General features: G+C 43.9%; 15 non-coding genes across 15 annotated transcripts; 7 read left to right on the forward strand and 8 right to left on the reverse strand.

Moving 5' to 3' along the window:
- Nucleotides 1-571: 571 nt before the first annotated feature.
- On the reverse strand, nt 572-654 carry trnal-cag (transfer RNA leucine (anticodon CAG)). The gene has a single exon. It is a non-coding gene; the product is annotated as a tRNA-Leu (tRNA).
- Nucleotides 655-749: 95 nt separating this feature from the next.
- On the forward strand, nt 750-823 carry trnam-cau (transfer RNA methionine (anticodon CAU)). The gene has a single exon. It is a non-coding gene; the product is annotated as a tRNA-Met (tRNA).
- A 788-nt stretch (nt 824-1,611) lies between these two features.
- Nucleotides 1,612-1,694, reverse strand: trnal-cag (transfer RNA leucine (anticodon CAG)). The gene has a single exon. It is a non-coding gene; the product is annotated as a tRNA-Leu (tRNA).
- Nucleotides 1,695-1,789: 95 nt separating this feature from the next.
- Nucleotides 1,790-1,863, forward strand: trnam-cau (transfer RNA methionine (anticodon CAU)). The gene has a single exon. It is a non-coding gene; the product is annotated as a tRNA-Met (tRNA).
- Nucleotides 1,864-2,653: 790 nt separating this feature from the next.
- On the reverse strand, nt 2,654-2,736 carry trnal-cag (transfer RNA leucine (anticodon CAG)). The gene has a single exon. It is a non-coding gene; the product is annotated as a tRNA-Leu (tRNA).
- Nucleotides 2,737-2,831: 95 nt separating this feature from the next.
- On the forward strand, nt 2,832-2,905 carry trnam-cau (transfer RNA methionine (anticodon CAU)). The gene has a single exon. It is a non-coding gene; the product is annotated as a tRNA-Met (tRNA).
- Nucleotides 2,906-3,695: 790 nt separating this feature from the next.
- Nucleotides 3,696-3,778, reverse strand: trnal-cag (transfer RNA leucine (anticodon CAG)). The gene has a single exon. It is a non-coding gene; the product is annotated as a tRNA-Leu (tRNA).
- A 95-nt stretch (nt 3,779-3,873) lies between these two features.
- trnam-cau (transfer RNA methionine (anticodon CAU)) lies at nt 3,874-3,947 on the forward strand. The gene has a single exon. It is a non-coding gene; the product is annotated as a tRNA-Met (tRNA).
- A 967-nt stretch (nt 3,948-4,914) lies between these two features.
- On the forward strand, nt 4,915-4,988 carry trnam-cau (transfer RNA methionine (anticodon CAU)). Its single transcript has one exon. It is a non-coding gene; the product is annotated as a tRNA-Met (tRNA).
- Nucleotides 4,989-6,821: 1,833 nt separating this feature from the next.
- On the reverse strand, nt 6,822-6,904 carry trnal-cag (transfer RNA leucine (anticodon CAG)). The gene has a single exon. It is a non-coding gene; the product is annotated as a tRNA-Leu (tRNA).
- A 958-nt stretch (nt 6,905-7,862) lies between these two features.
- Nucleotides 7,863-7,945, reverse strand: trnal-cag (transfer RNA leucine (anticodon CAG)). Its single transcript has one exon. It is a non-coding gene; the product is annotated as a tRNA-Leu (tRNA).
- A 2,177-nt stretch (nt 7,946-10,122) lies between these two features.
- Nucleotides 10,123-10,196, forward strand: trnam-cau (transfer RNA methionine (anticodon CAU)). The gene has a single exon. It is a non-coding gene; the product is annotated as a tRNA-Met (tRNA).
- A 789-nt stretch (nt 10,197-10,985) lies between these two features.
- On the reverse strand, nt 10,986-11,068 carry trnal-cag (transfer RNA leucine (anticodon CAG)). Its single transcript has one exon. It is a non-coding gene; the product is annotated as a tRNA-Leu (tRNA).
- A 95-nt stretch (nt 11,069-11,163) lies between these two features.
- On the forward strand, nt 11,164-11,237 carry trnam-cau (transfer RNA methionine (anticodon CAU)). The gene has a single exon. It is a non-coding gene; the product is annotated as a tRNA-Met (tRNA).
- A 790-nt stretch (nt 11,238-12,027) lies between these two features.
- trnal-cag (transfer RNA leucine (anticodon CAG)) lies at nt 12,028-12,110 on the reverse strand. The gene has a single exon. It is a non-coding gene; the product is annotated as a tRNA-Leu (tRNA).
- Nucleotides 12,111-14,704: the final 2,594 nt, after the last annotated feature.

Consider the following 14,704-nt stretch of genomic DNA (forward strand, 5'->3'; position numbering starts at 1 on the left):
TTCCAATGACATGTCTTGTCAATGCTAATGCAATGTTTTGCATGACATTCCTTGAATCTTATGCCATGACACTCCACCCCATGCCCCCAAAACCCATGACATTCAATTCCAAGAAATTTCCAAGAATCCTTGCCATGAAACTCTACTGCATCCCCAAAACTTCAGACCATGACATCACAGTCAGACTCCAAGAATCACATCGCATACTCCCCCTAAAAAGAAAAAAAAAGAAGACATGAACAGCCTTTCATAAACAAGTTCTTCTTCCGGTAAACATCAGAACGTGGTATTCTTTGAAATTCTGTTGGATCCCATTCTATAAACATGTCCAATTTCATGAAATGTCACGACTTGAAATTCCAAGAAAACTGCACGAAAATGCCACCGAATCCCATACATCGCACTAAAGTGTTACTTTAAAGTCCATGTAATGCAGGTCAGTGTTACTGTAATGTTTGGTTAACTCTAGCATGAACTGAAATGCAGTGCTTTGTCAACATGAATGCATTTCTGGGTAAACTTGCCAGAGGGTTAAAGACTCTAGCTTGAGCCCGCAGCCAAAGGTTAGGTTTGTCAGAAGTGGGATTCGAACCCACGCCTCCAGGGGAGACTGCGACCTGAACGCAGCGCCTTAGACCGCTCGGCCATCCTGACGTGATGGCTGAGGGTGAGCAGTACTTTTGGAGCTGCACCGAATGGCAGATGATCTGGAAGCTAGTGCTGCACCGCTCACCCTAGCCACAGCACATGCCTCGTTGGCGCAGTTAGGCAGCGCGTCAGTCTCATAATCTGAAGGTCGTGAGTTCGAGCCTCACACGGGGCAGAGTGGTGCTTTTTGATACACGGGAGAGTGTAAAAGAAAGAGCTGCTTTCTGCATTCCCTTTTGTGCGTTTGTCCAGTCCTTCATATGCAATGTAATTGAGGTCCAGTGTTTTTGTAGGACTAATGTTGAACAAATGCAGTAATAGTATTACTCTCATATTCATGTAATATGCGTCAGTGTTGTTACAATGTTTTGTTGAGGCTAATATAATTCTTTCGTTCCAATGACATGTCTTGTCGATGCTAATGTAATGTTTTGCATGACATTCCTTGAATCTTATGCCATGACACTCCACCCCATGCCCCCAAAACCCATGACATTCAATTCCAAGAAATTTCCAAGAATCCTTGCCATGAAACTCTACTGCATCCCCAAAACTTCAGACCATGACATCACAGTCAGACTCCAAGAATCACATCGCATACTCCCCCTAAAAAGAAAAAAAAAGAAGACATGAACAGCCTTTCATAAACAAGTTCTTCTTCCGGTAAACATCAGAACGTGGTATTCTTTGAAATTCTGTTGGATCCCATTCTATAACATGTCCAATTTCATGAAATGTCACGACTTGAAATTCCAAGAAACTGCACGAAAATGCCACCGAATCCCATACATTGCACTAAAGTGTTACTTTAAAGTCCATGTAATGCAGGTCAGTGTTACTGTAATGTTTGGTTAACTCTAGCATGAACTGAAATGCAGTGCTTTGTCAACATGAATGCATTTCTGGGTAAACTTGCCAGAGGGTTAAAGACTCTAGCTTGAGCCCGCAGCCAAAGGTTAGGTTTGTCAGAAGTGGGATTCGAACCCACGCCTCCAGGGGAGACTGCGACCTGAACGCAGCGCCTTAGACCGCTCGGCCATCCTGACGTGATGGCTGAGGGTGAGCAGTACTTTTGGAGCTGCACCGAATGGCAGATGATCTGGAAGCTAGTGCTGCACCGCTCACCCTAGCCACAGCACATGCCTCGTTGGCGCAGTTAGGCAGCGCGTCAGTCTCATAATCTGAAGGTCGTGAGTTCGAGCCTCACATGGGGCAGAGTGGTGCTTTTTGATACACGGGAGAGTGTAAATGAAAGATCTGCTTTCTGCATTCCCTTTTGTGCGTTTGTCCAGTCCTACATATGCAATGTAATTGAGGTCCAGTGTTTTTGTAGGACTAATGTTGAACAAATGCAGTAATAGTATTACTCTCATATTCATGTAATATGCGTCAGTGTTGTTACAATGTTTTGGTGAGGCTAATATAATTCTTTCGTTCCAATGACATGTCTTGTCAATGCTAATGCAATGTTTTGCATGACATTCCTTGAATCTTATGCCATGACACTCCACCCCATGCCCCCAAAACCCATGACATTCAATTCCAAGAAATTTCCAAGAATCCTTGCCATGAAACTCTACTGCATCCCCAAAACTTCAGACCATGACATCACAGTCAGACTCCAAGAATCACATCGCATACTCCCCCTAAAAAGAAAAAAAAAGAAGACATGAACAGCCTTTCATAAACAAGTTCTTCTTCCGGTAAACATCAGAACGTGGTATTCTTTGAAATTCTGTTGGATCCCATTCTATAAACATGTCCAATTTCATGAAATGTCACGACTTGAAATTCCAAGAAAACTGCACGAAAATGCCACCGAATCCCATACATCGCACTAAAGTGTTACTTTAAAGTCCATGTAATGCAGGTCAGTGTTACTGTAATGTTTGGTTAACTCTAGCATGAACTGAAATGCAGTGCTTTGTCAACATGAATGCATTTCTGGGTAAACTTGCCAGAGGGTTAAAGACTCTAGCTTGAGCCCGCAGCCAAAGGTTAGGTTTGTCAGAAGTGGGATTCGAACCCACGCCTCCAGGGGAGACTGCGACCTGAACGCAGCGCCTTAGACCGCTCGGCCATCCTGACGTGATGGCTGAGGGTGAGCAGTACTTTTGCAGCTGCACCGAATGGCAGATGATCTGGAAGCTAGTGCTGCACCGCTCACCCTAGCCACAGCACATGCCTCGTTGGCGCAGTTAGGCAGCGCGTCAGTCTCATAATCTGAAGGTCGTGAGTTCGAGCCTCACACGGGGCAGAGTGGTGCTTTTTGATACACGGGAGAGTGTAAATGAAAGAGCTGCTTTCTGCATTCCCTTTTGTGCGTTTGTCCAGTCCTTCATATGCAATGTAATTGAGGTCCAGTGTTTTTGTAGGACTAATGTTGAACAAATGCAGTAATAGTATTACTCTCATATTCATGTAATATGCGTCAGTGTTGTTACAATGTTTTGTTGAGGCTAATATAATTCTTTCGTTCCAATGACATGTCTTGTCAATGCTAATGTAATGTTTTGCATGACATTCCTTGAATCTTATGCCATGACACTCCACCCCATGCCCCCAAAACCCATGACATTCAATTCCAAGAAATTTCCAAGAATCCTTGCCATGAAACTCTACTGCATCCCCAAAACTTCAGACCATGACATCACAGTCAGACTCCAAGAATCACATCGCATACTCCCCCTAAAAAGAAAAAAAAAGAAGACATGAACAGCCTTTCATAAACAAGTTCTTCTTCCGGTAAACATCAGAACGTGGTATTCTTTGAAATTCTGTTGGATCCCATTCTATAAACATGTCCAATTTCATGAAATGTCACGACTTGAAATTCCAAGAAAACTGCACGAAAATGCCACCGAATCCCATACATCGCACTAAAGTGTTACTTTAAAGTCCATGTAATGCAGGTCAGTGTTACTGTAATGTTTGGTTAACTCTAGCATGAACTGAAATGCAGTGCTTTGTCAACATGAATGCATTTCTGGGTAAACTTGCCAGAGGGTTAAAGACTCTAGCTTGAGCCCGCAGCCAAAGGTTAGGTTTGTCAGAAGTGGGATTCGAACCCACGCCTCCAGGGGAGACTGCGACCTGAACGCAGCGCCTTAGACCGCTCGGCCATCCTGACGTGATGGCTGAGGGTGAGCAGTACTTTTGGAGCTGCACCGAATGGCAGATGATCTGGAAGCTAGTGCTGCACCGCTCACCCTAGCCACAGCACATGCCTCGTTGGCGCAGTTAGGCAGCGCGTCAGTCTCATAATCTGAAGGTCGTGAGTTCGAGCCTCACACGGGGCAGAGTGGTGCTTTTTGATACACGGGAGAGTGTAAAAGAAAGAGCTGCTTTCTGCATTCCCTTTTGTGCGTTTGTCCAGTCCTTCATATGCAATGTAATTGAGGTCCAGTGTTTTTGTAGGACTAATGTTGAACAAATGCAGTAATAGTATTACTCTCATATTCATGTAATATGCGTCAGTGTTGTTACAATGTTTTGTTGAGGCTAATATAATTCTTTCGTTCCAATGACATGTCTTGTCAATGCTAATGCAATGTTTTGCATGACATTCCTTGAATCTTATGCCATGACACTCCACCCCATGCCCCCAAAACCCATGACATTCAATTCCAAGAAATTTCCAAGAATCCTTGCCATGAAACTCTACTGCATCCCCAAAACTTCAGACCATGACATCACAGTCAGACTCCAAGAATCACATCGCATACTCCCCCTAAAAAGAAAAAAAAAGAAGACATGAACAGCCTTTCATAAACAAGTTCTTCTTCCGGTAAACATCAGAACGTGGTATTCTTTGAAATTCTGTTGGATCCCATTCTATAAACATGTCCAATTTCATGAAATGTCACGACTTGAAATTCCAAGAAACTGCACGAAAATGCCACCGAATCCCATACATTGCACTAAAGTGTTACTTTAAAGTCCATGTAATGCAGGTCAGTGTTACTGTAATGTTTGGTTAACTCTAGCATGAACTGAAATGCAGTGCTTTGTCAACATTAATGCATTTCTGGGTAAACTTGCCAGAGGGTTAAAGACTCTAGCTTGAGCCCGCAGCCAAAGGTTAGGTTTGTCAGAAGTGGGATTCGAACCCACGCCTCCAGGGGAGACTGCGACCTGAACGCAGCGCCTTAGACCGCTCTGCCATCCTGACGTGATGGCTGAGGGTGAGCAGTACTTTTGGAGCTGCACCGAATGGCAGATGATCTGGAAGCTAGTGCTGCACCGCTCACCCTAGCCACAGCACATGCCTCGTTGGCGCAGTTAGGCAGCGCGTCAGTCTCATAATCTGAAGGTCGTGAGTTCGAGCCTCACATGGGGCAGAGTGGTGCTTTTTGATACACGGGAGAGTGTAAATGAAAGATCTGCTTTCTGCATTCCCTTTTTTTGCGTTTGTCCAGTCCTACATATGCAATGTAATTGAGGTCCAGTGTTTTTGTAGGACTAATGTTGAACAAATGCAGTAATAGTATTACTCTCATATTCATGTAATATGCGTCAGTGTTGTTACAATGTTTTGTTGAGGCTAATATAATTCTTTCGTTCCAGTGACATGTCTTGTCAATGCTAATGTAATGTTTTGCATGACATTCCTTGAATCTTATGCCATGACACTCCACCCCATGCCCCCAAAACCCATGACATTCAATTCCAAGAAATTTCCAAGAATCCTTGCCATGAAACTCTACTGCATCCCCAAAACTTCAGACCATGACATCACAGTCAGACTCCAAGAATCACATCGCATACTCCCCCTAAAAAGAAAAAAAAAGAAGACATGAACAGCCTTTCATAAACAAGTTCTTCTTCCGGTAAACATCAGAACGTGGTATTCTTTGAAATTCTGTTGGATCCCATTCTATAAACATGTCCAATTTCATGAAATGTCACGACTTGAAATTCCAAGAAAACTGCACGAAAATGCCACCGAATCCCATACATCGCACTAAAGTGTTACTTTAAAGTCCATGTAATGCAGGTCAGTGTTACTGTAATGTTTGGTTAACTCTAGCATGAACTGAAATGCAGTGCTTTGTCAACATGAATGCATTTCTGGGTAAACTTGCCAGAGGGTTAAAGACTCTAGCTTGAGCCCGCAGCCAAAGGTTAGGTTTGTCAGAAGTGGGATTCGAACCCACGCCTCCAGGGGAGACTTCGACCTGAACGCAGCGCCTTAGACCGCTCGGCCATCCTGACGTGATGGCTGAGGGTGAGCAGTACTTTTGCAGCTGCACCGAATGGCAGATGATCTGGAAGCTAGTGCTGCACCGCTCACCCTAGCCACAGCACATGCATCGTTGGCGCAGTTAGGCAGCGCGTCAGTCTCATAATCTGAAGGTAGTGAGTTCGAGCCTCACACGGGGCAGAGTGGTGCTTTATGATACACGGGAGAGTGTAAATGAAAGATCTGCTTTCTGCATTCCCTTTTGTGCGTTTGTCCAGTCCTACATATGCAATGTAATTGAGGTCCAGTGTTTTTGTAGGACTAATGTTGAACAAATGCAGTAATAGTATTACTCTCATATTCATGTAATATGCGTCAGTGTTGTTACAATGTTTTGTTAAGGCTAATATAATTCTTTCGTTCCAATGACATGTCTTGTCAATGCTAATGTAATGTTTTGCATGACATTCCTTGAATCTTATGCCATGACACTCCACCCCATGCCCCCAAAACCCATGACATTCAATTCCAAGAAATTTCCAAGAATCCTTGCCATGAAACTCTACTGCATCCCCAAAACTTCAGACCATGACATCACAGTCAGACTCCAAGAATCACATCGCATACTCCCCCTAAAAAGAAAAAAAAAAGAAGACATGAACAGCCTTTCATAAACAAGTTCTTCTTCCGGTAAACATCAGAACGTGGTATTCTTTGAAATTCTGTTGGATCCCATTCTATAAACATGTCCAATTTCATGAAATGTCACGACTTGAAATTCCAAGAAACTGCACGAAAATGCCACCGAATCCCATACATTGCACTAAAGTGTTACTTTAAAGTCCATGTAATGCAGGTCAGTGTTACTGTAATGTTTGGTTAACTCTAGCATGAACTGAAATGCAGTGCTTTGTCAACATGAATGCATTTCTGGGTAAACTTGCCAGAGGGTTAAAGACTCTAGCTTGAGCCCACAGCCAAAGGTTAGGTTTGTCAGAAGTGGGATTCGAACCCACGCCTCCAGGGGAGACTGCGACCTGAACGCAGCGCCTTAGACCGCTCGGCCATCCTGACGTGATGGCTGAGGGTGAGCAGTACTTTTGGAGCTGCACCGAATGGCAGATGATCTGGAAGCTAGTGCTGCACCGCTCACCCTAGCCACAGCACATGCCTCGTTGGCGCAGTTAGGCAGCGCGTCAGTCTCATAATCTGAAGGTTGTGAGTTCGAGCCTCACATGGGGCAGAGTGGTGCTTTTTGATACACGGGAGAGTGTAAATGAAAGATCTGCTTTCTGCATTCCCTTTTGTGCGTTTGTCCAGTCCTACATATGCAATGTAATTGAGGTCCAGTGTTTTTGTGGGACTAATGTTGAACAAATGCAGTAATAGTATTACTCTCATATTCATGTAATATGCGTCAGTGTTGTTACAATGTTTTGGTGAGGCTAATATAATTCTTTCGTTCCAATGACATGTCTTGTCAATGCTAATGCAATGTTTTGCATGACATTCCTTGAATCTTATGCCATGACACTCCACCCCATGCCCCCAAAACCCATGACATTCAATTCCAAGAAATTTCCAAGAATCCTTGCCATGAAACTCTACTGCATCCCCAAAACTTCAGACCATGACATCACAGTCAGACTCCAAGAATCACATCGCATACTCCCCCTAAAAAGAAAAAAAAAGAAGACATGAACAGCCTTTCATAAACAAGTTCTTCTTCCGGTAAACATCAGAACGTGGTATTCTTTGAAATTCTGTTGGATCCCATTCTATAAACATGTCCAATTTCATGAAATGTCACGACTTGAAATTCCAAGAAACTGCACGAAAATGCCACCGAATCCCATACATTGCACTAAAGTGTTACTTTAAAGTCCATGTAATGCAGGTCAGTGTTACTGTAATGTTTGGTTAACTCTAGCATGAACTGAAATGCAGTGCTTTGTCAACATGAATGCATTTCTGGGTAAACTTGCCAGAGGGTTAAAGACTCTAGCTTGAGCCCGCAGCCAAAGGTTAGGTTTGTCAGAAGTGGGATTCGAACCCACGCCTCCAGGGGAGACTGCGACCTGAACGCAGCGCCTTAGACCGCTCGGCCATCCTGACGTGATGGCTGAGGGTGAGCAGTACTTTTGGAGCTGCACCGAATGGCAGATGATCTGGAAGCTAGTGCTGCACCGCTCACCCTAGCCACAGCACATGCCTCGTTGGCGCAGTTAGGCAGCGCGTCAGTCTCATAATCTGAAGGTCGTGGGTTCGAGCCTCACATGGGGCAGAGTGGTGCTTTTTGATACACGGGAGAGTGTAAATGAAAGATCTGCTTTCTGCATTCCCTTTTGTGCGTTTGTCCAGTCCTACATATGCAATGTAATTGAGGTCCAGTGTTTTTGTAGGACTAATGTTGAACAAATGCAGTAATAGTATTACTCTCATATTCATGTAATATGCGTCAGTGTTGTTACAATGTTTTGTTGAGGCTAATATAATTCTTTCGTTCCAATGACATGTCTTGTCAATGCTAATGTAATGTTTTGCATGACATTCCTTGAATCTTATGCCATGACACTCCACCCCATGCCCCCAAAACCCATGACATTCAATTCCAAGAAATTTCCAAGAATCCTTGCCATGAAACTCTACTGCATCCCCAAAACTTCAGACCATGACATCACAGTCAGACTCCAAGAATCACATGGCATACTCCCCCTAAAAAGAAAAAAAAAGAAGACATGAACAGCCTTTCATAAACAAGTTCTTCTTCCGGTAAACATCAGAACGTGGTATTCTTTGAAATTCTGTTGGATCCCATTCTATAAACATGTCCAATTTCATGAAATGTCACGACTTGAAATTCCAAGAAACTGCACGAAAATGCTACCGAATCCCATACATTGCACTAAAGTGTTACTTTAAAGTCCATGTAATGCAGGTCAGTGTTACTGTAATGTTTGGTTAACTCTAGCATGAACTGAAATGCAGTGCTTTGTCAACATGAATGCATTTCTGGGTAAACTTGCCAGAGGGTTAAAGACTCTAGCTTGAGCCCGCAGCCAAAGGTTAGGTTTGTCAGAAGTGGGATTTGAACCCACGCCTCCAGGGGAGACTGCGACCTGAACGCAGCGCCTTAGACCGCTCGGCCATCCTGACGTGATGGCTGAGGGTGAGCAGTACTTTTGCAGCTGCACCGAATGGCAGATGATCTGGAAGCTAGTGCTGCACCGCTCACCCTAGCCACAGCACATGCCTCGTTGGCGCAGTTAGGCAGCGCGTCAGTCTCATAATCTGAAGGTCGTGGGTTCGAGCCTCACATGGGGCAGAGTGGTGCTTTTTGATACACGGGAGAGTGTAAATGAAAGATCTGCTTTCTGCATTCCCTTTTGTGCGTTTGTCCAGTCCTACATATGCAATGTAATTGAGGTCCAGTGTTTTTGTAGGACTAATGTTGAACAAATGCAGTAATAGTATTACTCTCATATTCATGTAATATGCGTCAGTGTTGTTACAATGTTTTGTTGAGGCTAATATAATTCTTTCGTTCCAATGACATGTCTTGTCAATGCTAATGTAATGTTTTGCATGACATTCCTTGAATCTTATGCCATGACACTCCACCCCATGCCCCCAAAACCCATGACATTCAATTCCAAGAAATTTCCAAGAATCCTTGCCATGAAACTCTACTGCATCCCCAAAACTTCAGACCATGACATCACAGTCAGACTCCAAGAATCACATCGCATACTCCCCCTAAAAAGAAAAAAAAAGAAGACATGAACAGCCTTTCATAAACAAGTTCTTCTTCCGGTAAACATCAGAACGTGGTATTCTTTGAAATTCTGTTGGATCCCATTCTATAAACATGTCCAATTTCATGAAATGTCACGACTTGAAATTCCAAGAAACTGCACGAAAATGCTACCGAATCCCATACATTGCACTAAAGTGTTACTTTAAAGTCCATGTAATGCAGGTCAGTGTTACTGTAATGTTTGGTTAACTCTAGCATGAACTGAAATGCAGTGCTTTGTCAACATGAATGCATTTCTGGGTAAACTTGCCAGAGGGTTAAAGACTCTAGCTTGAGCCCGCAGCCAAAGGTTAGGTTTGTCAGAAGTGGGATTTGAACCCACGCCTCCAGGGGAGACTGCGACCTGAACGCAGCGCCTTAGACCGCTCGGCCATCCTGACGTGATGGCTGAGGGTGAGCAGTACTTTTGCAGCTGCACCGAATGGCAGATGATCTGGAAGCTAGTGCTGCACCGCTCACCCTAGCCACAGCACATGCCTCGTTGGCGCAGTTAGGCAGCGCGTCAGTCTCATAATCTGAAGGTCGTGAGTTCGAGCCTCACACGGGGCAGAGTGGTGCTTTTTGATACACGGGAGAGTGTAAAAGAAAGAGCTGCTTTTTGCATTCCCTTTTGTGCGTTTGTCCAGTCCTTCATATGCAATGTAATTGAGGTCCAGTGTTTTTGTAGGACTAATGTTGAACAAATGCAGTAATAGTGTTACTCTCATATTCATGTAATATGCGTCAGTGTTGTTACAATGTTTTGTTGAGGCTAATATAATTCTTTCGTTCCAATGACATGTCTTGTCAATGCTAATGCAATGTTTTGCATGACATTCCTTGAATCTTATGCCATGACACTCCACCCCATGCCCCCAAAACCCATGACATTCAATTCCAAGAAATTTCCAAGAATCCTTGCCATGAAACTCTACTGCATCCCCAAAACTTCAGACCATGACATCACAGTCAGACTCCAAGAATCACATCGCATACTCCCCCTAAAAAGAAAAAAAAAGAAGACATGAACAGCCTTTCATAAACAAGTTCTTCTTCCGGTAAACATCAGAACGTGGTATTCTTTGAAATTCTGTTGGATCCCATTCTATAAACATGTCCAATTTCATGAAATGTCACGACTTGAAATTCCAAGAAACTGCACGAAAATGCCACCGAATCCCATACATTGCACTAAAGTGTTACTTTAAAGTCCATGTAATGCAGGTCAGTGTTACTGTAATGTTTGGTTAACTCTAGCATGAACTGAAATGCAGTGCTTTGTCAACATGAATGCATTTCTGGGTAAACTTGCCAGAGGGTTAAAGACTCTAGCTTGAGCCCGCAGCCAAAGGTTAGGTTTGTCAGAAGTGGGATTCGAACCCACGCCTCCAGGGGAGACTGCGACCTGAACGCAGCGCCTTAGACCGCTCGGCCATCCTGACATGATGGCTGAGGGTGAGCAGTACTTTTGGAGCTGCACCGAATGGCAGATGATCTGGAAGCTAGTGCTGCACCGCTCACCCTAGCCACAGCACATGCCTCGTTGGCGCAGTTAGGCAGCGCGTCAGTCTCATAATCTGAAGGTCGTGAGTTCGAGCCTCACATGGGGCAGAGTGGTGCTTTTTGATACACGGGAGAGTGTAAATGAAAGATCTGCTTTCTGCATTCCCTTTTGTGCGTTTGTCCAGTCCTACATATGCAATGTAATTGAGGTCCAGTGTTTTTGTAGGACTAATGTTGAACAAATGCAGTAATAGTATTACTCTCATATTCATGTAATATGCGTCAGTGTTGTTACAATGTTTTGGTGAGGCTAATATAATTCTTTCGTTCCAATGACATGTCTTGTCAATGCTAATGCAATGTTTTGCATGACATTCCTTGAATCTTATGCCATGACACTCCACCCCATGCCCCCAAAACCCATGACATTCAATTCCAAGAAATTTCCAAGAATCCTTGCCATGAAACTCTACTGCATCCCCAAAACTTCAGACCATGACATCACAGTCAGACTCCAAGAATCACATCGCATACTCCCCCTAAAAAGAAAAAAAAAGAAGACATGAACAGCCTTTCATAAACAAGTTCTTCTTCCGGTAAACATCAGAACGTGGTATTCTTTGAAATTCTGTTGGATCCCATTCTATAAACATGTCCAATTTCATGAAATGTCACGACTTGAAATTCCAAGAAAACTGCACGAAAATGCCACCGAATCCCATACATCGCACTAAAGTGTTACTTTAAAGTCCATGTAATGCAGGTCAGTGTTACTGTAATGTTTGGTTAACTCTAGCATGAACTGAAATGCAGTGCTTTGTCAACATGAATGCATTTCTGGGTAAACTTGCCAGAGGGTTAAAGACTCTAGCTTGAGCCCGCAGCCAAAGGTTAGGTTTGTCAGAAGTGGGATTCGAACCCACGCCTCCAGGGGAGACTGCGACCTGAACGCAGCGCCTTAGACCGCTCGGCCATCCTGACGTGATGACTGAGGGTGAGCAGTACTTTTGGAGCTGCACCGAATGGCAGATGATCTGGAAGCTAGTGCTGCACCGCTCACCCTAGCCACAGCACATGCCTCGTTGGCGCAGTTAGGCAGCGCGTCAGTCTCATAATCTGAAGGTTGTGAGTTCGAGCCTCACACGGGGCAGAGTGGTGCTTTTTGATACACGGGAGAGTGTAAATGAAAGATCTGCTTTCTGCATTCCCTTTTGTGCGTTTGTCCAGTCCTACATATGCAATGTAATTGAGGTCCAGTGTTTTTGTAGGACTAATGTTGAACAAATGCAGTAATAGTATTACTCTCATATTCATGTAATATGCGTCAGTGTTGTTACAATGTTTTGTTGAGGCTAATATAATTCTTTCGTTCCAATGACATGTCTTGTCAATGCTAATGTAATGTTTTGCATGACATTCCTTGAATCTTATGCCATGACACTCCACCCCATGCCCCCAAAACCCATGACATTCAATTCCAAGAAATTTCCAAGAATCCTTGCCATGAAACTCTACTGCATCCCCAAAACTTCAGACCATGACATCACAGTCAGACTCCAAGAATCACATCGCATACTCCCCCTAAAAAGAAAAAAAAAGAAGACATGAACAGCCTTTCATAAACAAGTTCTTCTTCCGGTAAACATCAGAACGTGGTATTCTTTGAAATTCTGTTGGATCCCATTCTATAAACATGTCCAATTTCATGAAATGTCACGACTTGAAATTCCAAGAAAACTGCACGAAAATGCCACCGAATCCCATACATTGCACTAAAGTGTTACTTTAAAGTCCATGTAATGCAGGTCAGTGTTACTGTAATGTTTGGTTAACTCTAGCATGAACTGAAATGCAGTGCTTTGTCAACATGAATGCATTTCTGGGTAAACTTGCCAGAGGGTTAAAGACTCTAGCTTGAGCCCGCAGCCAAAGGTTAGGTTTGTCAGAAGTGGGATTCGAACCCACGCCTCCAGGGGAGACTGCAACCTGAACGCAGCGCCTTAGACCGCTCGGCCATCCTGACGTGATGGCTGAGGGTGAGCAGTACTTTTGCAGCTGCACCGAATGGCAGATGATCTGGAAGCTAGTGCTGCACCGCTCACCCTAGCCACAGCACATGCCTCGTTGGCGCAGTTAGGCAGCACGTCAGTCTCATAATCTGAAGGTCGTGAGTTCGAGCCTCACACGGGGCAGAGTGGTGCTTTTTGATACACGGGAGAGTGTAAATGAAAGAGCTGCTTTCTGCATTCCCTTTTGTGCGTTTGTCCAGTCCTTCATATGCAATGTAATTGAGGTCCAGTGTTTTTGTAGGACTAATGTTGAACAAATGCAGTAATAGTATTACTCTCATATTCATGTAATATGCGTCAGTGTTGTTACAATGTTTTGGTGAGGCTAATATAATTCTTTCGTTCAAATGACATGTCTTGTCAATGCTAATGCAATGTTTTGCATGACATTCCTTGAATCTTATGCCATGACACTCCACCCCATGCCCCCAAAACCCATGACATTCAATTCCAAGAAATTTCCAAGAATCCTTGCCATGAAACTCTACTGCATCCCCAAAACTTCAGACCATGACATCACAGTCAGACTCCAAGAACCACATGGCATACTCCCCCTAAAAAGAAAAAAAAAGAAGACATGAACAGCCTTTCATAAACAAGTTCTTCTTCCGGTAAACATCAGAACGTGGTATTCTTTGAAATTCTGTTGGATCCCATTCTATAAACATGTCCAATTTCATGATATGTCACGACTTGAAATTCCAAGAAAACTGCACGAAAATGCCACCGAATCCCATACATCGCACTAAAGTGTTACTTTAAAGTCCATGTAATGCAGGTCAGTGTTACTGTAATGTTTGGTTAACTCTAGCATGAACTGAAATGCAGTGCTTTGTCAACATGAATGCATTTCTGGGTAAACTTGCCAGAGGGTTAAAGACTCTAGCTTGAGCCCGCAGCCAAAGGTTAGGTTTGTCAGAAGTGGGATTTGAACCCACGCCTCCAGGGGAGACTGCGACCTGAACGCAGCGCCTTAGACCGCTCGGCCATCCTGACGTGATGGCTGAGGGTGAGCAGTACTTTTGCAGCTGCACCGAATGGCAGATGATCTGGAAGCTAGTGCTGCACCGCTCACCCTAGCCACAGCACATGCCTCGTTGGCGCAGTTAGGCAGCGCGTCAGTCTCATAATCTGAAGGTCGTGGGTTCGAGCCTCACATGGGGCAGAGTGGTGCTTTTTGATACACGGGAGAGTGTAAATGAAAGATCTGCTTTCTGCATTCCCTTTTGTGCGTTTGTCCAGTCCTACATATGCAATGTAATTGAGGTCCAGTGTTTTTGTAGGACTAATGTTGAACAAATGCAGTAATAGTATTACTCTCATATTCATGTAATATGCGTCAGTGTTGTTACAATGTTTTGTTGAGGCTAATATAATTCTTTCGTTCCAATGACATGTCTTGTCAATGCTAATGTAATGTTTTGCATGACATTCCTTGAATCTTATGCCATGACACTCCACCCCATGCCCCCAAAACCCATGACATTCAATTCCAAGAAATTTCCA

Source organism: Rhinichthys klamathensis, unplaced genomic scaffold (assembly GCF_029890125.1).
Source record: "Rhinichthys klamathensis goyatoka isolate OS25496 unplaced genomic scaffold, OSU_Roscu_1.1 h1tg000176l_1, whole genome shotgun sequence".
NCBI lineage: Eukaryota > Metazoa > Chordata > Actinopteri > Cypriniformes > Leuciscidae > Rhinichthys > Rhinichthys klamathensis.